This window comes from Camelus bactrianus, unplaced genomic scaffold (genome assembly GCF_048773025.1).
Source record: "Camelus bactrianus isolate YW-2024 breed Bactrian camel unplaced genomic scaffold, ASM4877302v1 HiC_scaffold_41, whole genome shotgun sequence".
NCBI lineage: Eukaryota > Metazoa > Chordata > Mammalia > Artiodactyla > Camelidae > Camelus > Camelus bactrianus.
This window is the reverse complement of record NW_027413957.1, coordinates 31,960-59,245: the sequence shown is the minus strand read 5'-3', so window position 1 is coordinate 59,245 and position 27,286 is coordinate 31,960. Positions and strand designations below refer to the sequence as shown.

The following is a 27,286-nucleotide window of genomic DNA, read 5'->3' as shown; positions in this document are numbered from 1 at the left end:
TTATAGATTACAGTGTAATGTTGTTTAACCTTGCTGTTAATTCTGTTGTCATTTATAGGCAGGTAATTGTTTTCTTCTCATGATTTTGCAAAATACTCTCTCTTCAAGGAGATTTACTGATTTCTAATAAATTTCAAACTATAGCACTGAAATAAACTGGGTAAGAAATTTTAAAGGTCTAATGAAAACTCTGATTAAAAGAATTAGTTACGTGGGACTGAGTAAACTGATGAATATGGTTACAATATTTGATTTTGTCTGAAATACTACTGGCTTTTAACCTGTTTATCAGACATAAAGAAACTCTTCTCCTTAAACTAGTTATGATTCACGTCAATTTGATAAATTATACCTATGTAAGCAGACTTAGAACAGTTATCTTTTCTCTCTATCTGATCCCTCAAGAGACTAAAATCTTTAAGGTCCCCAGTAGCTCTATGAGATAAATTAGGAAGATCGTCTCCTAACAGGTATAGGAACCTCAAGGTATTTTAAGGACTTCAAAAAGAAAAGAATTTACCTAAATCTGTTAGGCAGAAATCTATGACAAGCCCTTGACGGGGCTTTCCCGGCCTTAGCAAACCTTATTAACATTCTAGCTTAAAAGTCCTTATTAAAAGTTCCAACACAGCCAATTTAAAAGAGCCTATATGATCAAATAATCAGACTTAACTTGTAAACAAATTCACCTTGATTTGACTATATTTGATAAAAATGAGGGAACGTAAGAGAGAAAAAGATTATATTTTAGTGGATATTAAATTCTCGTTTTGTTAATTGAGGTCTATATTTAGTAAGACACTTCCCAGATCATTCCTTGCTGTCATGTTACATTGCTGCAAAGTTTAATTGAATTATTAAAAGGACACTGTATGTTTCTTTCTGAAGCTTAGTAATATATCCTTGGGTAAAGATCCAATGCCCCATGACATGCGGCCAGGGTATTATACATACTGGAACAGGCATGACTTAAAAAACTGTCTCCAACGTGAATGGAAGGACTGTATCAGGTACTCTTAACTAGACCATACACAGCAAAGCTGAAGGAAACTGACTTTCAGATTCATTTCCAATCAGAAAGAGCCCCTGCAGTGCACTGGCCTATAGAGCACTGCTCACCTTAAAACAATGCCCAAATGGAGAAAAAGCTACCAGGCCAGGATGAGAAGACGACGACATATGAGGTAGACAGCTGACCCAAGACACCAGACCAGGCCTGTATACCAATTACTTTGATAATTTCTCCTACCTTTGATTATGAACTACTCCAATTGTTAAGTTTATGGTAAATTACCTATGTCTAGTACTTCTGTGTTACCTTGGTGGGTTTCCCTACTCCAAGGCTCTAACTAGATAGCCCTCAGAAACGTTATTCTAAAAAGGAAATTATAGTTCTGTTTAGGCCACTGTTGATCTTACAAGGTGGGAGACCTCACCTGGCCAATTAATACCTGCTCGAAGCCTGACCATAAATACGAACTTTCTCGTAAGATCACTCAAACTCAGTCAGAAACACAAGAAAAATTTGAACCCAAAAATATAACTTCTTGACTATTAAATTCTTAATCGTGACTTTATTAACGTTACTAGCTGTATTACTTATATCCTGTCTATTTTATAAGATTGTTTTCTCTTACATTTCCCAAAGTGTAGCTAGGCCTACAACAAGATTGATGATGTCAAATCATATTGAAGAAATGCATAAAATTTATAACCCTCCATAAAATAATTATAACAGTGTGATTCTAGGTATGGGAATGAGCAACGAAGGGTAAACATTCCCTGGATCATAACAGACTAGTAAGACAGGCCATCCAGAGAACTTTTAGTATCAACAGGGCCTGATAAAAACACCTAACACCTTGAATGGCAGGTCAGAAGTTTCTTCAACCTGAACTAGGAATGAGCCTTCATAGCACCTTGGGACAAAATTGGTCATGAAATGTCTCTCAAAATATTGGTTGAATTTAGGACCAAGGGGGAGCACTGTGAATGAAAATACTACAATGTGAATGAAAAAAAGGCAACCATGTCAGTAAACAAAGAATGCTGAAACCAAGTCATCAGCAGCTGCCACCATCTCCCAGGGAGGACAGGCCTATAGCTCAGCCTAGGCAGCCACTCAGAATGGTGCCCTCTGAGGGGACTCAGAATAAGAAAGGACAGAATACTGGCCCTAGATAACTAGGTGCTTGTAAAAGGAATGAATTCAATGAGCCAAAATGTTTACTTCCTCCCATACAAAGAAAATCACTAAATTCTTGAACTTGAGATGCCTGGATTTCTTTAGATAACAAGCAATCTTTTATTCTTCCAACTCCCTGGTCTTTGTTGTAAAGTTCCTATATAATCCTAGCTCCTCCCCTACTTCTTGGGAGCAGTCCCTCAGACAGATTTGAAGGCTGTCATCCCGCCTCGAGTCCTCCCGCCAAATAAAGCATAACTCTAAACTTTCAGGCTACACATTTTTTCAGTCGACAAGTCCCAGAATAGACACAACTCATCAATTCTGTAATGGAACACACTGGATCAGGAACCAAAAGCATGTTCTAGTCCAGAAAAACTACGGGACCCTCTTTCTTCCTGTCATTATACAGTCCCACCAGAACTCATTAATTTACTGTCCGCTCATCTGGCAACCAAACTCAGAGAAGAGTCAACTCAGCAGAGTGCTGTGCTGGGGAGAACACCCCGCAGCAGCATGGCGGGCTGCCTGACCTCCCGCTCGATCTGCTGACCCCTAGTGTCCTCCGTGGAGACCAGGCCAACAAGCTGTTCCCAACAGCTGCAAAGTCCCACACATTAAATAAAAGCATTTTATTTTATACGATATGTTACGTATATAACCATCTCTGAAGACAGCTTTGCAAGAAGCCCAAATCTTCAACATTAATCTGCAAAGGCAAATGCTGCCCCCAAGGGAAAACAAGTCTTAAAACGATGCTAAGGCCTCCAAAGTCCTCTCCAGGACCATCAATCAAACTGCCTGCAGGCCTGCAGCTGCAGGCGGCAACATGTCTGTTGTCAAAGCAACCCCTTCCTGCCGTCAGGTGCTATAATGACCCTCTACGCCCTCCCATCTGAGGGTAAGAGCAGCCAATGCAGAACCTTGCAGGGAAGCACTGACAAGACTGGACACAGAGGATCAGAGCTAAACTAAGCCTTTTGATGACACGAGCTTTTCACTGTGTCATTTTACAGATGAAGATATATAGAGAGAGGTGGGGTGATCTTGCTCAAAGTCACACAGCTAATAAGTGGCAAAGTCTGTAACCCAGCTACACCCTCCGGTGTGACGCCCCTGCTGGGACACTCACAGGGTTCTCTCGTGCCTGACAGACCAGTCCTTTACTCTCACTCATAACCCACCACAGGGTCTGACACTAGCCTGCCTTTTCAGCCTCTTCTCCCTCTAGTTTCTCAGGAACAAGGCTGCTCGGGACACTGTGTGACTTCCGGCTCCCCAAACCCTCCGGGCTCAGGGTGGTCTTGCCTGTGCACCCAGCACCCTGCTCAGAGGCTCTTCCTCCCCTGCAGGAGGACGTTTCCACTCTCCGCAGGGACACCCCCTCAGGGAAGCCCTCTTTTCGCCCTCAGCATGGCAGGTGTCCCAGGCCACATCCCGAGCTGCCCATTAGGACTGCGGGTGCCCAGGTTTGCTAGTCAGACCAGCAGCCTCAGAGCCAGTGTTTGTGCCATGGTCACCCTGCAAACCTACTGCCCGCCACACAGCCCCCAGCCAGCAGGTCACCTGGAAGTCGCAGCAAGTGCCCCACCCAATCCCGAAGTCTCTTCATTTGCCAGCACCAATGATGAATGATCTCCAACCTTTGGTCAGTTTTGCACAAAAAGGCACATTCCACTGTGAAGCAGGGGGTTTTCTCTTCTGCTCCCCATCCTTACTGGAAACGTCAAGGGAAGCCAAAAGGCCTTTTCTCAACCCTTTTCTGATGACAACCTCCCACCCACAATATTCACATGCTCAAGAGCTTTGGGTCCACGTGGTTTTGTTTCCCATACACTAAGTGGATCAAAACACTGCGGGATTCTTTCTCTTTTGAGAGTATTTTTTTGTACTGAGTTTATCGGCTTTAATCACCTTTTGTGTGTCTCTTCAGTGTCCCTAGCAGTTGCCACTTCTTACTCCCTTCAGCAGCCTCCCTCCCAACTTCTAGTCTAGGAAATCAGCTCTGATGAGGGGCCAGGGGGCAGTCACAGAAGATGGAACTAAGGCACAGAGAGGCGACATAATTTGCCTGAGAAGATCAGCTTCAAGCCCCAACACTGTGTGTCACGTCCCTCTGCTTAATTCTTATGCTAAACTAGTTAACTTTTTATAGATTATGGTTATAAACAGATGAGGTATCAAAATACATACAAGGACACACATCAACTCTATGATGTTCATTAACTCCACTATTTTGTTTCTATTTATTTTATTTCTGCTAAAAAAAATTAGGAACCTCTGCAGTCAATATAGCAAAATGTTAATGGGTTTTAAATCCAGAATGTAGAGGCGTAAGTGTATCATTAATCATAATTATTTGTATGCTCACAAAATGATTTGACAGTCTCTCTCCCCTCCCGCTACATGCTACTGGCTCTCACCTGTGCTCCCAGACCACACATCAAACAGCCTTTCACTTTACGCACAGCTGAACTCATCAGTTTTCCCCCAGAGCTCCCTCTGCAGCTTTCCCTCCACAGAGCACAGCAGGACCATCACTTACCTCATTAATCCATCCAGAAACCTGGGCCTAACTCCATCCTACCTTCACAGACATCATTCATCCTTTCCTTTTTACCATCTAAACATGCCTAAAGTCTGTTCGTTTTTTCCCAGTGACTGTCCCACTGACTGTCCCACCGCTCAGGTGGAAGCCACCGACACTGCACACCTGGACTCACGAGTCTCCCAAGTGACCCCACAGCCGCTCTCCCATACTAGACACAAATGGGATATTGTCACTCCCGTGCTTTTATGACTCTTTTCAAACCTACTGTTCTTAGAAGAAACTCCAAGATTTTCACCTGGTGAAGGTGTTTGCCATGAAACTTTGAGCTCAGGAACGGCAGGACCCCCCTCCTTCTTGGCCCTCCCCTTTCCCCAAGGCCCAGCCCTCTCCCACTCAGCCCCACCCTCTGGCACAGCGCTGGCTCAGGAGGACCTGCTGAGCTACACCAGCCTGTATTCTAACCCTGGTCTTGAGTTCTTAGCAAACTGCTTCACTTATCCATACAAATCCAAGGTAGATTAGAAAGATTTTAGATGTTGAGCTAGACTATTGATTTGGGGATTTTGCACTAGCAACCTGTAAGTACATGTTCTAATGATTCTGTCTTCTTAAAACCACACCCAGGTTTTAGTAGTATTTGTGGAATGTCTTCGGAGTAAAAGGGACTGTACTTTAACGGACTATATGTTTTATAACATGAACAACCCGGACAGGGTCACAAATGGAATCGTCTCACAAGTGACAGAAGATAGGTGAGAGGCACAAAGCAACAGGTCTCAAAGATGGTAAGAGCAAAGTTGTTTCGCCAACCCCCCAAAAATTCCTGAAAGAACCAAAAATTCTGAATTTTGAAAGTAAAAGGCTATCATATATAGAAATAAAATAAATGATCCTCTTCATCAGTGTTTCAAGATCTGACTCCAGATATTTTAGCAGGCCATACTGAATCCTAGCACAGAAAAATCAGATGGACTAGTGATGAGTAAGTTCCAGGAAAACGGCAGTAATTCCTCCACTTGTGTAAAGACATACACTCACCTGCCGAAGGTGCGTGTAGAACGCATTCTGGAGAAATTCGGAAGCTTCCAGGGTCCGCTTCTGAATGGCAAGGACACGGACAGCTTGGGAGCATGCTTCTAACTCAGTCACCGGCATTCTTACACTGCAGGGGGAAAAGGAGGTCCTCAGTAGAGAGCAGAGATATTCCTGTCGTGTCTCCCAGGCTGCGCCTCGGGGACTCAGTGCCCTGCAGCAGCCCGGCCCCAGGCGAGGACACGCAGCATGGCCCACCCAAGCAGGAGGGGCACTGTGCTTGAGAAATCCCATCCCCGATGGGGGCAAGAGGGGCTGGTGGGGTTGAGTGAACCTATAAATGCCCACAGAAATATGCCTGCATTCATTCAAGTGATACAAGCAAGAGTAGCAGGCTATTTAACAAAACTTCAATTTTCAGTGGAAATTTTGCCATTCCTTTCCACTTGTCCCCTGCACTCTGAGACAGGCTTAGGCTCTCTCACACCTGCAACTCTGAAGCAATAGTTGTGAAGTAATTTTACTTTGCTGCAAGTGTCCTCGCTCCCCGTGTCACTGTGTCTGTCCTCTCTTAACACAGTTGGATATCTTCCTGGATCTCTACCTGAGTTCCTTTCTCCTCCTCCTCAGATCCTGAGATAAAGGACAAGTGAAGACACATGACCAGAAAAGGCACTGTGGACTTGACCGAAATCCACAGTGACCCTCTAAGTGAGTGCTGCCCACCCCTTACCTTCGATTCTCAAGGTTCTGCCCAGGGTGACATCCAGCCCAGAGAGGTGGCCCAATTAAAAGCTATGTGGCTTGGGCACGGGGACAGGTACAGGAGCTGGTTCCGGGGCCAGGCCCCTCCCCACGTCTGCTCCCCTCTCCCCCGAAGCCCCGCTGCCAAGCACTCAGGCTCCGTGATCTGATGTCCTTCTCTTCTACTCTATTCCAAACCCTTTTCCTTTTCCTTTTTTCCCTAATTATCCCCAGCTGGAGTGATTTTTCAATCGCAGTATCTAAAAAATTTCCTGCAGACGAAAATGAGCTCTCCAGATATCAATGCCCATATGCTGGCTCCTGAAGAGAGCCGCTGGCTAGGGGGACCCTCACCAACACTCACGGGGCATCAGACATGTTCCAGGGTCGGCCACCCCCAACAAGAGTTTGCTGTGACCCCTATGCCCGCACAGCATCCCTGCTCACAAAAATATAGTTGGCCCGCTTATCGGTTATTAAGAAGCAAAAATACAAAATTGCTCATGTTTCTTACTAAAATTATCTATGAAGCGGAAAAGGGAATTGTAATAGAAAAGTACAATTTTGACCCCATGTTAGGTCTGTTCCTTTGGCTTTAACCCTGTGCCCTGTTTTCTAGGCTCAGACTTGCTATCTCTGCACCATTTGTAAAAGAAAGTTGATTTTAGACTGAAATATCCAGGACAGCCTCTTCTCCTGGCCGTGATCTTGAAGGATGCTAACTAATCTGCACTTATGTAGAGATGGCAAGTTGCAAAATAGAGAATAACTTTGTTTTATTTTTGGAGGTTTTACAGGGGCAACATGATTTGATCCACATGGACAGCTGCAAGAACAGCGGATTCAAAGGACAAGCAATTCATACAACAAGAAGTTTCCAACAACCAACTGCAGCCCCGCCCCTTTTTAGTATAAAAGGAGACTCAATTCTGACTTGGGGAAGATGGTTCTCCAGGACATCAGTCTGCCATCTTCTGGGTCTGCCAGCTTTGCAAATAAAGTCACTATTCCTTGCTCCAACGCCTCATCTCCCAGTTTATTGGCCTGTCATTCGGTGAACAGAATGAGTTTGGACTCGGTAACAAAATGACTGCATTGGAGGTAGTATGTCTCCACTGTCTCTTCGTTTCCAATATGTAACATGCACATTATTTATGATCTGGTGCAAATAATTCATCAAAGACAACCACAAAAAGAAACTATACTCACCCAGCTATCAACACTGAAGTCAAAACCTGTCAATTTTATATGCTGTTTAAGAACACAACCGAAAAACCTAACATGGGGAGTCGATTCCACGGAAATAAAATTATTTCTACTCCTTCAAAACTTTTTCTTTTCTTTTCTATTTTATTTTGTTTTGCTTATTGAAAAGAAAATAAAAGTCAAATAATTTTATTTCACGTATTTTTGTTATAGCTACATAATTTAAATACTACAAAAAGACTTAAATTGCAATAAAAAATTGTTCATATATTAGTATAAAGATATATACACAATCAATGGGGATTAGGAAAGGAATGGACATTTACTAAAAATCCACTGCAATCCAGTCTTTTACAAGCATATCATGGAATATAAGCTCTATTATCCAGGGAGCCTCACCCACATTCTCACTACTGAGTCCCTTAGTAATCAACCACTAAGTCACCAGCATAGAACCATGTGATCAGTATTTTAGGAATAAATGAGGGAATTAGCTCATTCAATTCTAAAACAAAAACCCTAAAATAAATACTGAACTTATTTACAGATAAAGAAAATTTGTCCCCAAAAAAGTAAAGTTTCTTCCTCAAGGTCACAAAGCTATTAACTGGTAAAGGTAAGATTTGAACTAATCTGCCTGATTCTAAAAACTAAGGTGGAAATCCCATTCGACTGGGGAGTGTCCAGCTGCACAGCCTATCACCCTATCTTTGTTCAGAGCTGGCCTTAGACAGCCTGAGACAGCACCCCATTCCTGTGGAACTCGAGGGCAAATGATAACAATAAGGATTTTATATCCAGCAGTTTCTTAGGTTTCATGTATATAAAGTGTCAGTAGGTCAGCAGAAAATCTCTGGGAACCATGAGTGGGTCCAGACCTTTTTGCTGATTAGAAACTCAATCTATCAGGATAGAGTGACCTTCCCATGAGAGGCCACATGGACATAAACTAAAGGCAGCTGAACAATGGAAACTAGCAAGACCCCGGAACTCAAGCAAGGATCCCTGCCATCCCCCACCCAGTTGCCTCTTCATCTGCGTGGACATGAAGACAGAAGACCCGGGTTCTTGTCCAAGTTACACTATCATGGATTCTCACCCATAAAAAGTTACGACTCTATGCTGTCGTAAGACCTTTCCAACTCAAATACGATGACACCAATATCTCAGCAGAATATCTATGTCTCCACTTCCCCTCTTCTAATAGGAGACTATTTCTGTGGACACAATGCAGAAATCCAATTTAAAAAACCATGCAAGAAGCCAGGCGAATTTCTGCTTAAGAGACTTTGCTCTCACGCTCAGTGAATGAAAACTCAGAAAAAGTGGTCCTTCTCCCTCAGCATGTGGGAGGTAGCCTGATTGTGTGTGTGTGTGTGTGTGTGTGTGTGTGTGTAAATCAAATATAATCATGTCTGGGACGTGTACAGATTATTTTTAATTTCACTGTAATTTCATGGGGATGAGCCAACATTTAAAGTAATTTGAATGTAGTGTTCTGAGACAGACTCAGTCTCTTTTGGTGGAGGAGGTGAAAGGGGAGAGTAAAGGAGGAAAGAGGTAAATGAAGCAAAGAAGTAAGAATACTGCTAGGGAAAGGCAAGATGTTAATTTTGTTCCTCATTGCATCACATACAAATTAGGGACTGGGTTTCCCCCAATGTCTTATCGAGCACTGAGTTGCAGAAGAAGAGGCGACAGCCCATTTCTCACTGAGATTGTGACTGTACGTGGCATCTTATAGACACAAATCATTTACCCTGATCAAACACTCTAGCAGCAGGCTGTAATTCTCCTGTTTTTAGAGACAAGAAAACAGGAGTTCAAAGCAGGTAGATAACTTGACAAAAGTCAGAGGACCAGTAAACAAGAGAGGATGAATTCAAACTCAGATCTGAATGCAGAGTCTCATCTTCCCACTCCCAGGGCTGGAAAATCCTTAACACACAGGCTCCCCAGCTCCCCTGCAGTGTTCCTGGCGCCAAGCATTTCCCATGGTAATGGTCTCCAGTTCTCACAGACACAGCGCTCTGTGCAGCCAATGACCTTGATCAGACCTTGATCATCTACCTGCCACGCCCACCAGGCTTCACCATACAGGCAGGAAAGCTGGCTTTCAAGTGCATACAAAGCCACCCTTGGTCTAACCTGGGCTCTTCTGCAGCTTCTCCAGCCTAAAGGCAGCCATGAAAGTGCTCACAGTTTGTACGTGAGCCACACTACCTCTCTCCATCTGTGTCCCCACCTATACTACTTAGCTATGAACATTTTGAGAATCTTGGAAACAAATTTTTAAAAACAGAAAAGAAAGGATTCTGGAACAAGTACTTAATACTTACAATTTTAAATGACAAGTTACAAAGTGAGTATTGACAAACCGAATCTTCCTTTCTAAATGTCAGTTTTAAGCATTTAAAAATATAATAGCAAAAAATTCTCACTTACAAAATTAACAAAAACATAAACAATAATCTGGAATAAATTCAAAAATAATGCCCATATTCTAAATGAACAAACTTCAGGACTGTACTGAGGGTTAAAGAGGTATGAATGTAGAGACATAAACATATTGCATGGAGAAAAGCAGTTTTGTAAAGATGTATGTTCTCCTAAGAATAATTCAAAACTTACTAAAAAATCCCATGAAAATTCCAATCTGATTTTTTTTTAACTTGAACAAAATATTTTGGAATTCTTCAGGAATAATAAAGTCATAATACTTGACAATAAAATTTGGGATGGAAGAAAAGAATAAAAAAAATCAGACTGCAAGTTATTAAATAAATTTTTACAATATGTAAGATACGGTGATGGAGTAAGGAAAGGAGATTGACAGAAGGGAACCATGAGCTCAAAAAGAGACTCTAGTGTATGTAAGTATTTTGTGCGGGTGGGATTTCAAATCAAAGAGAAAATTATGAATTCGATAATTGTCCTGGGACAGAGAATCACCTGGAAAGAATAAATTCCATTCCTGTCATAATGACCACAAGATAAATTGCAGAGAGTGATGTAAATATTAAAAAGTACTAGTAACAGCAAATACAACTCTTTGCTCTTATTAACTCAACTTCTCCTCACTATAACATGTACTATTATAATCTCCATCTTAGAGATTAAAAAAACCTACAGAAGAGATTTATTCCATTATAAGAGAGTATTTCTAAGAATAATGTCAAAGATAAAACCCATAAGGAAGACATTTACTATCCTAAGAATAGTTTGAGCCACAACAAAAATCAAAAAACTTCCTGAACAAAATGAAAGGAAAGAAATGACAAGAATAAGCTCTGTGATAAATGTTGATGAATTCACGAAGTTAATTTTCATAACATACAAAAAGCTGTCACAAAGCAACAAGAAGCTCCCTCACTTAAATGTGGGCAAAGGACAAAAGGAATCATTCATTTTAAAAAAGTCAAATGGATAATGACTGAAAAATGCTCAAAACTTCACTGGTCATCAAATGCAAACAAAAACAATGAAAAAGCACTTTTGCTTATCATATTGGCAAATATTTTTAAGATATTCTAGCTAGTGTCCATCTGTGGGAGAACAAATCATGAGCGACTTTTTCAGAGGATGACATATCAATGGATTTGTAAGCTCTGAAAAACGTACATACACACTGACTCAACTCCACTTCTAGGAATCGTTTCCTTTAGGAAAAAAAATCAGTCCAAAAAGATGTACCCATCAGGGCATTTACACAGCACTGTTTACAAAGGTGGGAAGAAAAACTGAAGTGAAATCATATCCAGCGATAGAGAATTGGTTACATAAGTAATTGTGCATTTTTTCATTCCCCAATGGAGAAGGAATTTCTAGTCACTTGAAAGGAGTCTGTGATGAATGTAAATGTCACATCCAGGGACTAAATTTCCAGAAGCCTTAACTAAAGGAATACACATACAAGATCACAGGAATGTCTGAACAAGAAGGATGCAACTCAAACATTCTTTCTGACAGTGGAAAATGGAGAAAACTTAACTGTCCACCATCAAGACAATGATGCGGTAAATCAAGGCGAGCTGCGGGCACTGAGGGAGCCGGCGTTTCGCCGTGGTCCAGGGCCTTGTCCACAGCACTCTCCAACCAAATGTGTCCGTGGACAAGAGACGACACCCGCACATCAGGAGACCCCTCCAATCTATCTGAAAGGACCGGGTGAGTCTGGAGTGGGAGGACGTCCATGATATACCCCTGAGTGAATAAAGCGAGCTGCAGAAAAACATATAGTATGGTCTCATTTTTAAATAAAGCATATATACACACACCTATATATTGATTTCTCATATGTGTATATATATGTATCTCATAGGCATAAAGGTCATGAAATATATATACGAAATTTTCAACAGCTTTTACTCTCAGGAAATAATGGGAAGGGAGTTAGGGGCCTTCCTGTACCACCACAGTTCTCTTTTCAGTATTTCAGTTAAGTATACTTGGAATTTAAAAGTTTATTTAAGTCCGAAGTAAAATGGACGATGCCTCCATAAGACAGAATGCTACACTGGTCTTTAAAAATCATGCCAGGGTAGATAGAATATTGTAGAAAAACATGTAATAAGCCGAATGGAAAATGGAGGTCTACGAACAGTAAACAGGGACAGAGTGCTCACTGGTTTTTATGACAGAGATGATACACACTGACGAAAAGAACAGAAAATAAATGTTAAATTGTTAATTATTATCTCTGAGTAGCGGGACCAGGATAGACTCTTTTGCCCCTTTTTTCAGACATATTATATTAAATGCACATTATTTTTTATCTGAAAAAAGCATTTTTAGACGTGTAGTACCACGCAGTGGGGAATAATACATGAATACTTACAGAAACAAGTAACTAGGAGACACCGCAGCAGCGCCACACAATGTAGAACGGGCAATCCTGATTAACACCGGTCAGTTACATAAGGATCCACAAAGTGAGAGCACCTGCTGTAATAGGGCGTGGCCCCCTTCTATTTGTCAGTTGTGTCTTCAGGGCTGAGGCAGTTCTGAGCACAGCCAGTGTCAGTTCCGGTGTCTGGATGGATGCTACTGGAGGTGAGGGCGCCTGCAAGCAGTAAGGAAGAACAGAAACCATCCTCTGCCTTTTCTGTCTTGTTTCTTTGTTACTTTAAAAGAGAGGCATAAATAAGATAAACTGTGTATCTCCCCTACTGAAATTTCAGTAATGAAACCGTTTTTAAAGGCTTCAGAGCTTATATTCTGTCTATAACTGTCTTTTCAACAAAGCATCATATTTATTAAATGTTAATTGACTCAGTTAATTAACTCCCTGTTGAAACATTCAAGTAAAGAACATGAAAGGCCTTACGTAAAAGAACCACACCTGCAGTGACTAGCTCAGCTGTCTTGACGGTAATGCAGTCAGCCCCCACCATCCTGTGGCCCTGAGCTCCTGATGCTGGTAAGAGAGCACGCTGCCGCCTCAGATGGAGAGATACTGTAAAAGCATTTTTTGAACTCTACAGTACTGACAAAACATAACTGACAAATCCCAGGCTCCTTTGAAGCTGTCATTTTCGGTTTCTGGCCAACCCCAGTCAATGAGCAGAACCACCCCATTCCCGAGTCATGGGACTCACGTGGGAAGAAATTTTGTAGAAATTTCCAGGTACAGAATGTAATCAACTATATGTAGAACTCTGACAAAAGAAAAGATGAAATACTCTGATGTTGAAGACACTCAAAATATTCTCCTAAGCCTTAGTAGCTGGAAAGGCTGGGCTTCTCCTCAGCCATTATTTATTTCACAGCCAGTGAGCATCTCCCACAAACCCTGTTTCCCTGTGTCTGCTGGGAGCCTCAGGCACACTCTTGCTGTCGATCTTATAAGTCACAGGGCAGACGCGTGTCTCTCATGCCTGCCACCCTCACACAGGCTCGCCTCCTAGCCTCACTGTCTGAAGTTGGCCCCATTTTCTCACCTGTTTATTTGGTATCTGTTCTTCTGTAAGCTGCCTGAAATGCTTTTTGGAGCAAGTCAGAAGAATGAGTGGGTAGAGAAATGGACAGTTGGACAGGTGAGAGGTGGGCAGACAGACAGAGAGACTCCAAGGAAAGGGGAACAAAGAAAATTCCATATGCAGAACACTCTTCTAGTCAGGGAAGAAAACCGCCACGGAGACGTGTGAAGAGGCAGGTGGCTTAGGGCTGTTTCCTGGATTCCATGAAAAGTCCCACCAAGAGAGAGGGTAGAACTATAAATAATAAAAGAAAAAAGCATGCATGCTTGAAAAATATATCTACAATATGTACTTTGTAAAGAATAGATTCAAATCAGCAGGGCCCAATTACACAATCCTTGGGTATTTACAGAAATGAGAATCCCATCTCCAAACCAAAAGGCATCCCTTCAGAGCACTGAGAGTCTACACGGTGCTGTTATAAAGCCTTCACCACAAAAGCTATGCTCTCCTGCACTTACGAGGAACGAGCAGCTGTGCTCGGGCTGCCCACGCGCATCATTTGCACCCTACAGCACCTCTACGGGGAAGGGACGCCTAGCGAGCCCCATCTCTGCAGGACAGAAAACAAGCCCGGGAGAGGCTAAGCCGACCTACCAGTTCTCCATCTCACAGGACTGGTCACTCCAGAGCAGGACTCGAACTCGGACCCACGTTTGTAATCACGGTACTACCGTGCTTTGCATGCTTTTTGTGTGTATAATACATTTGTTTCTGGCATGAAAGTATATTTAATAAATGATCGGTTGTCCTGTCTATCACATTTGCTCACAATCAATCTTTATAATGTTGAATTGTACTCTTTTTCCGTGGAGAAAGGAACGGAACGAGCGGGTGTTAGAATGAGGTGGGGCTCAATTCTTTATCTGTTACCTCATCTCATCCAAGTCCCCAACCAGGGAGAAGGAGCAAATGTTTTCTTCATCTTTTAAAGAGAGGGCTCCACTGATGGTGACTTAACTCCAAAACCAAGTCTGGGGAAAGGGCACATTCAGCAACCAGAGCATTATCACCTGTAGGAAGGCAAAAACAGCTCACGGGAGGGCTCATGGGGTCACCCTGATTTAATTTCAATCGATAAAACAATAATGCACTCTAAAAATACTAGCATGCAATGGATTGGCTCTTTCTTGACATCTAGCAAGTTTCCACAGCCCACATGTAAAATTATCGTGAACCAGTGAAAGGAAGTGTCTACAGACAAGAAAAATCAATGCCACAGGTAAACTGAATCCCAGGCTGGAGGAAAGGAAGAGAAAGGGCATAGTAAAGAAGTGGGGAAAGGCTGGGGAAAAAAAATCATCACACGGACTCTCAAGCATCATCCAACAAGCATATAATCATTCGAGAGAGAGAGTTACTGAGGTCCTATTCTGTGCAAGATTGTAGAGCGGGTGAAGCAAGAGCGCAGCGACCATGGTGGCAGCAAGTGGCGGGGCTCAAATACACTTCTGATCCCGGTACCTGGCACACTTGTCCTCAGTATAAAGGCAAAAAAAAAAAAAAAAAGTAAAATAACTCTGAAAACTCAAAGCACTGTAAAAAAAAAAAAATTAAACAAAACCTAAATACCTGGAGAGACAAACCACGCACATTGCTGGATCAGAAGACAGCGCTCTTGGAATGGCAGTGCTTCCCAGAGCGATCCGTATATTCAACGTGGTCTCGATCACAATCCCTGCGGGCTCCTCTGCAGAAACTGACTAGCTGCTGCTACAATTCATATGGGAATTCGAGGGTCTCAGTAACCAAAACGTACTTGAAAAAGAAGAACAACGTGAGAGGACTTGTAATTCTCAATTTCAAACCTTACAACTCTATGTCTAGGTGAGATTAGAGGCCATTGTGAAGTTGTTACTGTGTTTATCCGTATTTTCTAAATTCTCTACAATGAATATAACTGTTACAATAAGAAAAATAAAAAGTAAGGTATCTTTTAAAACATGCACACCGATTCATTCATTGGGAAAAAAATATTTTAACTATAAAGAGGTAACCAAATATCTAGTGAAAAAGGACTACTTAAAAACAAGTGTGTATTTACATTTTTCATAAATTGAAAACTGAAAAGCACAAACACATCAAGTTTCTAGGGAGACCGATGCAACATATTAATAGTTATTTTCAAAAATTCTAATTGAACAATGAAAACTCAAGAAAGGGAAAATCGCGATTGACAGCCAACTGCAAACACATGGAGAGCAAAGACCTAGAAATCACAGTTCCTTTAACTCTGATACTAACTCAATAGAAGAGGAAATTCCTCCCTGTGGGGACAGTGGAATCCCATGCATAAGACAGGATACACAGTACAAACTGCACTAGAATCTGGGGTGATTTTCTTAGAAGAATTCTAAAGTGACAACATTGCTGAAAAACTATAAAAACACTGACAGACAGATTAAAACACACAGTCATATATATTATATAGAAACATATGAAGTCTGCTCCCATGTTGCATAGAAATACAAACATATTTGTTCATTTATGGGCACTGAATATTTTATCCCAGGTAGAATATTTCAACTAAAACAAATAATCAATAATACACACCTCTTGTCAAATCTACTTGATAAGGTACTCTGCTATGTAACCATAATGTGTCTAAGATAGATCTAAAATTAGTGAAAAAGATCTTTGTATGGTTTCTTGAACTCTTCTCAAAATTCCAAGCTTAATTTTAAAATAGATCTGAGCAGTATTTCTATATTAACTTTTCCCTCGTGAAATGAACAGCACAGTCTTTTGTCAAAATTCTGTCCTTACAATGATTCACGAGCACTGTATCCTAACAAAACTGCTGGACAGCAAGGCACTATCCAGACACTGTGACCAAACAAATGAAACACAAGGAAGACAGTGACCCTATTCTGGAGGGCTTACCGTCTGTGTCAACTCTGGGGTTTTTATTTGATTGGTTTGATTGGGTAGCAAAATAAAATCAATCAAGTACTTTCTTCTTTAAGCATTCTGTAAGTCATGACTCTGTTGTTAGTGTCATGAGAAGGAAAGACTAAAGCAAGACTTCATTAGGTCAATTAGCAACAGCCATCACTGGGGAGTGAGTAATAAAGAAGTTAACTGATAGCAATGCTTCTGCCTACATGAGACCTAAAATAAACCTTACACTGATCTCTTTAAGGAAAATGAGGAGATGAGGCCCCAATGAGAAAAACAAAAACTACCAAGAAATCAAAAAGGTAAAGACTTTTTCATTAACGATTCCAGGAAGGAGTGGAGCATGGTGGTGAAGAGCACAGATGCTGGGGACAAACATGAGGGTCTGAACTCCCACAGCACTGGGTAGCTTTGACACTGATAAGTCAGTGAAATTTTCTGCATCCCAGTCTCCTATCCATAGACTGGGGACAACAACAGCACCCGTCTCCTAGAACGGTCCTAATAATTAAGTTATTTTATATATAAAAGTTTAAATAAAATACCTCAGATATTAAATATTACCCCAAAAGCACAAGGAAAAAGAAAACAGAGATAAATTGGAGTTCATCAAATTTTAAAACTTTGCTTCAAAGGACACCATCTAGAAAGTGAAAAAACAACGCGCAGCAGAAAATTTTTTCAAATCATTTATCTGATAAGGAATTTGTATCTACCAAAAAAACAAAAACAAAAACAAAAAGAACCTCCTACAACTCAACAATAGAAAGGCAACTTAATTAAAAAATGAATAGAGGATCTGAAAAACATTTTTCAAGGAAAATATACAAATGACCAATAAGCACAACGAAACGATGTTCAATATCATTAGCTGTAAGGGAAATCAAGTCAAAACCACTAGGAGAAACCGCTTCACACTCACTACAATAGGTTATAATCAAAAAAAGAGTAACAAGCACTAATGAGGACACAGAAGATGCAGAGGTCGCAGGCGTTGCTGGTGAGGATGTAACACAGCCTGGCCACTTTGGAAAAACGCCTGGCAGGTCCTTAGAGAGTTGAACATTTGGTTTCTGAATAACCAGGCAATTTTGCTTCTTGGGCACACACGTAAGAGAACTGAAAACAAATGTTCACATAAAAACTGCTACAGGAATATTCACGGTGCCATTACTCATCACAGCCAAAAAGCAGAAACAACACAAATGTCTATCACGTGATGAATGGGTAAACAGAGGGGCCCAGCCATACAGAGGAATATTATTCAGCAATAGCAAAGCATAGAGTACTGACCCAGGCCACAAAGTGGACAAATATTGAAAACGTTACTCAGTGTGAAAGAAGTCAGTCACAATAGATGCTTCCACTTACATGAAGTAACTCGATTTACATGAAATTTCCAGCAGAGGCAAACCCACAGAGAGAGAAAAGTGGCTCCCTGGGGCTGTGGGAGGATGGGGAAGATGGGGATGTCTGCTTATGCGTAAGGAGCTTCCTGTTGGGGGGATGAAAATGTTCTAAGATTGAATGGGATGCACAATTCTGGGCATAGAGTAAAAACCACTGTACATTTTAATGGGTGAATTGTTATTAAAACTGTTAAGAACAAAAGCACCTCGGGCCAGTACCTTCCCATAGTAAATGCAAATTGCTAAATTTTATTACAGGAAGAAGAAACTGCCCTCAGCATGAAAGCAGGAGTTCAGCAAATGTGAGTTAACCGAAATTGGACAAGAGCATTTCACTTGAAACAGTTGCTGAGTGTACACAAAATATTAAGACATGACAAGGAAAATCAGTTTGACATCACGAAGAAGCATTCTGCTTCAAATGCAGATCAAGGATTCGGCAAGCCCAGCTGCTAGAAATGACCAGAGAAGAAACCTGGTTCTTTAAACAAGCACCAGAGCCAACAAGGAAATAGTGGTGAGGAAAGCAGGCGGCCGAAAATCTGGAACAGTTTGTTACAAATAATTTCTCCACTGAAAATTCAAAAATAAAATGAAAGTGATGTAATACTGTGTTGACCTCACGTGAATGGGCTTCCTCCGGTTCTCGACAGTTTTGTAACCCCGAATGAGAGACTCAGGAGAATCAGAATGGCTCCTGGGAGTCCCCAAATGACTGCCCACCAGCACGCTGACCACCATCACATCTGCCAGGGTGGAATTGCAGAGAAGAGACCAACTTCTGAAAGGCACAGGAAATATTGACAAGGGAAAAAAAGGCTGATGTCAGTCTTGGGACAGAGGCCCTGAGAGCAGAGGCCAGAAGGCTGCAGGTGAACTGGAGTGGCCCTGGGGCAGGAAGGGACCACGGGGGAGCAGATCTCAATTCTCTTCTCTCTCTCCCTCGGGTAGGAGAGATAAAGTCTCCATCCTTCTCACCTGGAACTGTGGGTTCTGGCTGGCAGAAGTCTTACCGACATGGAATGAATGACTCAAGACTGTGGAAAAAGGAAAGAAAGCGAGAGGGAGTAGGGAGCCAACTCCAAGAGCCTCTCAAATGCTCCCATATTTATTGTGTATAATCAAAGAAAATAGTCTTTAACAGTTGTGTGATAGTAAACAGGAACTTGGGGAAACACAGGATGAGACAGAGATTGTAGAATCCACAATGAGTAAAAAGGCTTAGTTTACCTTTAGGGGAGTCATGGGGAGAGGGGAACAAGATACATTTTTAGGTATGTGAATTACAAAGCAGACCACCAGACCAGCCAGGTCCTTGTTTTGGGGATAATAGACTATCTAACAGCACGCACGCCCAGCATTTATAGCTGAGGGCCTGGGTCATTGCTGTGCAATGAACAGAGTGCTATCTAAAACCTCAAATATGCAAGCAAGGCATTGTCTCTGCTTTTCATGGCAAGGAGACAGGAGTGAGGATGCACAGGTGCTTGCTTGAAAGCAGTTACTAAGCACACTTTTTCTTCTTAAAGTTGACATGGGTCTGGTGTCTGTTAACTTTGTTAACCCAATCATGGGCTATCACATGGAACCATTATGGAGGACACCCTAGGATGACAAATCCTGGCTCTGGGTCTTTTCCTGCCAGCGTCGGCCATTCCAGCAGGGTCTAGACACATCCCTGAATAACGATCCCACAGAACCACCCAGACTCTTAACTCCTGGTGCTTGGAACTTAATTTTAGCTCTACACACTTAACATAGAAAAGTTTCAGAAATAATAGATATTATATTCTTTTTATATCTCATCATAGAACTGATTTTTCTGATTGCTCTAAGCTGCTTCTACTTGGTAAGTCACCTAATTCTGCAGGTGAATTCAGTACTTTCCATTGCGCATAACTAGACAGTCTGGGCCCTCTGACTTCTATTGGTCAAATAAATACCGATACACCTAATTGATTTCATTGTTCATCAATTTCAGCCTGGAGGTGAGGGAGTGTCACTCTGTTCCTCAGCCCACCCTCTATTCTCTTCAGCAACTCAGGCCTCCTGAATACAAAACGTAGCATCTGTTTCCCTTGATCTACACTTTCCACAAACGCAACAGGAAACATCAGCCTAGAGAATGAATTCAACACAAATGTTAAAACAAAAATCTACAAACCTGAAACAACTCCATCTCCGAATCATGATACACAATGACATGAAAGTAAGGGTGTCAGGTACAAAGCACGCATGAGCCTGACCACCTCATCTCTATTCTTCAAAGGAAGGAAGGTTTTCATGTTTTTTTATTATCATTCTTTGTCATTGTTTCTGATTAAGACAAAAAATAGTTTATGAAATAATTAAGCACTGCAATAACAGATTTTCGCTGTATCAATTACAGAAGGCATTCAGAGGGGATAGGAAAACCCACCTATGTAAAAAATGCAAAATTTCTTCCCCTGTTAAGAACACGTATACAAAATGCAACAGAGAATTCAAATTCATGTGAAGAGGAGCAAAAGCCGCAGAATCAAACAAAGTCATTACTATGAGTCAATTCAAAATTCACTGGACAAACATGCTCAATGCATTCAAAGAATTTTAAAGGCATACTGCAAACCATTCACTTAATGATCTACAGGCTAGAGGAAGAATTTCCCTCTTTAACAGACAACAGAAATCAATAGGTTGCCCCACCACACGAGGACCAAACAACAATCAGGTTTTTAACAGTTCTGATAAATCAGCATGTTCTAAACATCAAAATCCAGAAATTTTAAACATTCATTCACACCACAATGAAACAAGCACTTAAAAAAAAAAAAACAATAACCCGAAGAAACTAAGCACAATTATCATGTACCTGGATCAATGGGAACTTCTTGTAACCCTGGAAGAAAGAACAGGCTATAGCCTTTTACTTAAAAAATAAAACTACATTTAAAGATAACTGCTAAAACACATTTCATCATTCATGTTGCCTTGAAAAATCTGAGGCACTCGTATCTGATCAGAAAAGCAATTCTGAGTAATAGTATGTTACAATTCAGTGCCAGTTTGCTTTAGTAGAAAAAAGGAAAGCTACTGTTTCTCATCCTGCACAAAGAGTAAAGAACCTTCCTGCCTCTATCTCCTCCTATTTTCTAAGCTCATTCTCCCCAACCCTTCTGAAACAAGTATGAGAACCTTTTATTCCCACCAATATGCCAAATGACAAAAGAGTATCCATTTTTTTGTATAAATATATGCCTACACCTTGAACTGGAAGAGAAAGGTATCAGAAGGCTATATGGAACTTATTTCTACCTTCCTGAAATCACACACACACACACACACACACGTTCACAGAGACACAGACATGTACGCACTGAATTACTGGGCAATTCACAAGCTGAGGACTTCCAATTTATAGAAGATAACTTTGTAGTTAGTTTAAAATACAAAACTGTCAGCTTTTGAAAGCCTTCATCATCTGCTAAATCATCCAAATATCAACGAGACCCAATTAGCCTTCTCTGTAGAATATAATTTCCCATGATGGCAAAACAGACCCTAAGTAGTGGATCCAAGACTCGTGTTTATCACTACCTATGATCGTTTTTAAACACGTAAACAGATTCAGAATGTATGTCCCAACAACATTTATTCTTATTGAAATAGCATATGTATTCAATTGTCTATACAGAAAATAGGTCCCATGATGGTGTTTAAGAGCTATTTTGTGTATTGAAATATTTATTTTTAAGTTCAGACAAGGAGGGTCTGTATTACTCAGTTGTAGAACACCTGCTTAGCATGCACAATGTGCTGGCTTCAGTCCCCAGTACCTTCATAAAAATAAATAAAAATAAGTGCTTATTTAAAAATAAGAATAAATTTATAAAAAGAGTAAATGCAGACTAAAAACCACTGCAATCTAGGAGCCATAATTTTAATAAAAAACAAGAGTTTCTATCAAATATTCACTATATGACAATCACAGAGACAACCACAAATCGCCCCTGACAAACATCACGTGTGATTCTCAGCAACCCTACTAAGTAGACACCGAAGAGAAACCCAGCATTGCGGATGAAGAAACGGAGCTCGGAGGAGCCGGGGACGCTGACCGTCCTGCTCCCCGTGACACCACGTCAGCCCAGGATGAGCGCTGACAGAGCTGCACTGAGGGGACACCCAGCTGCACGGAACCTTTGTGCACTGGGGAGTCCCAGAAAACACTCAAAACTGTTCAGTGAAGAACCAGCTCAAATATATTACATTGTGCCACATCCTTTAAACAGGGAACATGACTGAGACTTTTTGATGCCCCCGTGTCCTTTCTGCCATTATCAATTATTTGCCCTCTCAGCATGCCCAGTCATGAATTGGACCCCATATGAAGTGCACTCAGATGGCAGAGCTTTTAAAGCTGTTTTATGAAGTTTGTAAGACTCTGTCTATGCCTCACACAGGCGGTCAACCATCACTTCTCACCGGTGTGGATGTACCACATGAAATCACACCTTTCTGCTTTTTAAAATCCCTCCATGTAATCCAGACTTTTCAACAGCAAAGAAGCAGCTCAACCAGAAACAGTGGATAGCTTTTCACCAAATGGACTCGAACAGCCCATCGGACTACCTGGAAGCCCTTTTATTCTATTAAACCCACTTCCAAGGACTTCATCATTTTCTGATTGGTGGACTTGGCCTCTGACTGGCCTACTCTGAGAGCTCCCAGCCTCACATCCGGGGGTGGGAGAGGACCCTGCTGTTCGGGGAAATCAGTGCGGAAGGCGGAAATATTCCACCCAGGTCCGCATGGGTAGAAGTGCCACAACGTGCTCAGAAAATATACCGTCAGCAACCCTGGGCTCCCATGGACTAATGTCACATTAACCAAACTCATGAGAGACTGATGCAAGAAAACCAGAAATTGAATTCATTAATGTAACAGGAGATGTGAAACTACGAACCAGACTGAAATATCAGAGTTCAACTATGAGTACAGATTCTCCTCAACGGCCCAATCACGGGCAGGCAGTCACATGGCAACCATGGACAGAAGCAGAGCAGGAAGGGTTTCTAGATTAACTCAATGGACTAAATTTCTGTTATACGAACAGATCTGCTGCCCAGAAGACATTTAACGCCAATCACGGTGCACTGTCCGTGGACAGTGGCTGAGACACGACTGTGAGCACCTGTGTAACTCTCCTTTCCCTGTCCTTATTGGGCAAACTGATGCACAGAGGTACAGAGATCCAGGGATGCAGATACCTCTAAACACCCAAAGCCCATCCCTGGGAGCCTGGAAACCAGACAGCCAGGGTTTAAATACCAGCTCTGCCACTTACTAGCTCTGTGACCTTGGCCAACTTACTTACTCTCTCCGTGCCTCAATTTCCACATTGTAAACCTGGGATAACAATCAAATCTCCCTTACTCACTTGTTGTGAAGATTGAAGGATTCATTTCTGTAAAACGCTCAGAAAAGAATGTAGCACATTTTTGGTGCTCAACATATGTGAATTTAATAAGAAAGTGATTTACAAGTCTCCCTACTAATCATCTTCTGTGTTTCATGGCTAGTCTGAGTCCCAAAGGAAATCCTTATTTCCCCTCTTATAAACTCTTGGGGAGCACCCTTCTCTTGCATCCCACCACCTGTTTAAACTGAGAGAAGGGATGCCTCCTCCACACTCCTCTGGTCCATGGAGAGTGCTTCCCCCTTCACACCCATGACCCCTGGCCAATGGCTAGCACTCTTCACAATAACAGATTGAGGTGTGAGTCCGGAGAGACAAGCAGGGCATATGAAACCTTTCCTTTCCCTCCAGTGTTGGCCACCCTTGGGAAGCACCCGGGATGCTCAGCTCCATGGCAGGGCAGCCCTGTGCAGGATGGGGCAGATCATCTTAAGGGAAGGCTCGCTGTGGCCCAGAGCTAACTGGGACTGCGTGAGTCTCTAATTCTGGGACACAGTATCATGACACGCATTTTCCCACAGCCCTGAATTTCATGGAGAACGTGGCTTCATCAGTAATAAAGGAGACATTTATCGCCTGTCTGTTCTTCTGTGTCATCTCTCAGTTGGCTGCTGGAGAAAACATGTGTATAAGTATTGGGTCCACTTAAGCCCCAATATATATGAAGTACCAAAAAATTCTGTGGCTTAACATTGGTTCAGGGCGACTGTGTAACGGTCCTGACTTTGCTGATGCTAAATTATGGGTATAGGAACTATGGAACCTCCTCAAATATCTTTCATCATAAAACCAGCTTTTCTTATTTTCCTGTTTCTTAGTAATTGCCAAAGACTGTAAAATGATGGCTTCATACAAAACAGGAGCTAAACTTTATGAGCCCTTTGACATTCCCACTGTGCTAAACAATTTACATAATTTCTAATTCTCACAATTCTGCAAAGCATATATGAGCGTCCCCATCTCACAGACGAGGGAGAAACTCAGAACAAACTGACTCAGGCTCACGTGGCTCAGTGGCAGCGCGTGCACGCAAACCCAAGTCAAATCACTACACCCCTTCTTCTATGTACAAAATCACCTCCCACCAAATGACACACAGCGGCTGGGTCAATACTCAGGGAACTCAGTACACTTTTTAGCTTTAAGGTGCTCAAGAGGCCGCTTCTAGCTGCTTTATAAAATCCCGGCTCACTGGTTGCTAACACTGGAATAAAAGACCGATTTTGCCATTGTTTGCACAGCAAGTCTGAAATGTTCACAGCGAGATGACAGAATAAAACAAAGATATAAGCAGAATAATTTTTCCAGGTAGACAGACATAATGGACATTGTGCTATTCTGAAGCACTAAGCAAAGGAATCAAAGCAAAAAAATATTTGTTAAGCCTTCTTTTACAAACAGGAAAATTAAGACTGTATGAAGGTGAAACAGCGCCTCCTATGGCTAAAATGACCTTCCAGGTTGCCGGGAAAGATGCAACACAAAAATTGCCTGTTGAATCAGAAACAAGAATCAGATAACTAAAAGCTTATGTAGCACATACTGCAGTTTGCTTCGGGGAAGGGAGGGGTATTCAGTATTTAATGTGACATTGCTAATACTCTTGAATATAAACAAAAGACACAGGCTCATGGAAACTCATCTTAGAAGAGGAAAGAATCCAGTCCAGCCACTTCATTTTACAGGAGGGGAGACTGAGATCTGGGATCTGTCCGTCCGGCAATCAGCAGCAAAGCTCTCTCTCCTAGGCCTCATGTCATGCACTGTAGCAAAAACCAACAGATCTGTACTAGACCTCTATTCATAAAAGTCACGTCTGTATTTTTCCAACAGTAGGTAATCTAAGTATCTTGCAAAATACTTCTCAAAGAGCCAGGAAATCATACAAGTGTATTGAAATACAAAAACATTTATTTGCACATTAAAACATCATGAGCTTTATTCTATTAAAAAAAGTGACATGTCAAATCAATGTTTTGATATTTTAAAACCTATTAAGCATGCAGAAAAATAAATCAAAATTTCTTTAATCACAAACGAAAGAAGCTTATTCCCTTAAAATGATCAATGTGGATTTTTCTAAACTTAATAGTTCTGGTCAGATTTCTACGAATTTAAACGTCTGAGTGGATGGTTACACGGCAACATGAATTCTGAGTTGTAACAACACACATTCTGTGTAAATAATCTTCAAGGCCGTCTGCTTAAGGTGATTTAACTAGTCCCTGTCTCACTAGAATGATACAGATTTCATTAAACCTTCATAATGCACACTCACACAAAACCCTGAATCCTTGTTACTTTAAGCCATATTCATATATTCATATATATGAATATTGAATATGCATCAGAAGCAAGCCACCCTCTTTAGTATTCAGAGTTGATCCTTCTAAACTATCTGTCCTTGTGACAGCATATTTTTACTAAGCAGCTCTTGGGTGCTTCTTATACAAGGCGTCTACATCTCACAGTCAAACAAGGTAAACGGCATCACTCAAATTTCACAAATGAGGAAATGTACTTAAGCCATGAAAACAACTTACATATTCATCATCAGGAAAGAAAAGAGTAAAGATTTTACTTACAATATTCACTGACAAAACTTTCCTCCATACTAAGACTACATAGAACCAATTCAGTCTTTGTAAATTTTTCTGTCAATAAGCACCACTAGAGAAAAACAAGCAACATCATTAGCAATGGTTGGACTTTCAAAGCCCACTCCTATTTTGCACTATAATCATTTTTAATGTTTTGTTTTTAGTGTTTACAGAGCACTAAAATAAAAAAAATATAAACTTTTTAAGTCATTGCCTGAGAATGCAACATTTGTGAAAATGTACAATTTCAATTTATGCCACTCTGTCTCACATTCTCACTGGTGTCTCTCCTTTGAAGGCTTCATCAAACTGAGATCGCTAAAATCGTTCATTTATGGATTCACAGGAGTTCGGGAAACCATTCAACACGGGGCTGATCAGAGGAGCCATTGAGAAAGCATCCTGTGCAGCCTGGGTTCCAGCCCTGAGTCTGCCAGCGCCAGCTGTGTGAGATTTTGGACAAGCTGCCCAATCTCTCAATCCCTCAGCTGCAAAAAAGGAGACACTGATACCTACCCTTAAACACCTGCTATGAGTTAAAACACGAGGAAAGCATTTTAGCCTTAAGGAGGTGTCCACTCAGAGCAAGCTTGGTCATTATGATGATGAGGATTACTTTTAATAAGTTAAGGCAGACAAAAAATTAGAAATCACCATAAAGGAGAAACATTTTATGTCAATGAGCATTTCCTTTTGAATGGATTGCAGAATGTTTTATAGAATTTTTTAATAAACCAAATTTTGTCCACTAATTATAGATTTACAGGTTCATGGACATGTCTCCAGAAAAAGAATTAGAGGCCTCTAACCTCTGAATACTAAGAAAGAAAAGTTTAAAAAAAATCACGGGGGAGATTATACCTCACTTGAGAGAGTATGTGCTCAGCATGCATGAGACCCTCAGTTTAGACACCAGTAACTCCATTTAAAGACTTTTTTTTTCAAGAAATGGAGAATTAAATCAAAAAGATGGAGGAATACAGAATTTTTTTAGAGACTCAACTCAGATTTAAGATGGAGAAAAAATATCCATTTCTCATAGGAAATCTTGAGAACTATGTAAACCGGATCTGAGTTGTCTAATCTTTTAACATTATTCATGAATTCATATTACCAAGTCTTAAAACTGCCTGATAACCCACAGTGGTGATACTGATCATAACAGCTGCCAACACGGATCGAGCTCCGGCTAGGACTGCTCTGTTCGGCCATCTCTGCCCCTGAG

The 27,286-nt window shown here is 41.3% G+C and overlaps 1 pseudogene; it reads right to left on the bottom strand.

Moving 5' to 3' along the window:
* The window catches only part of LOC141576844 (trafficking protein particle complex subunit 9 pseudogene), a 91,436-nt pseudogene extending 78,672 nt beyond the window's left edge, over positions 1-12,764 (bottom strand).
* Between the last annotated feature and the right edge of the window lie 14,522 nt (positions 12,765-27,286).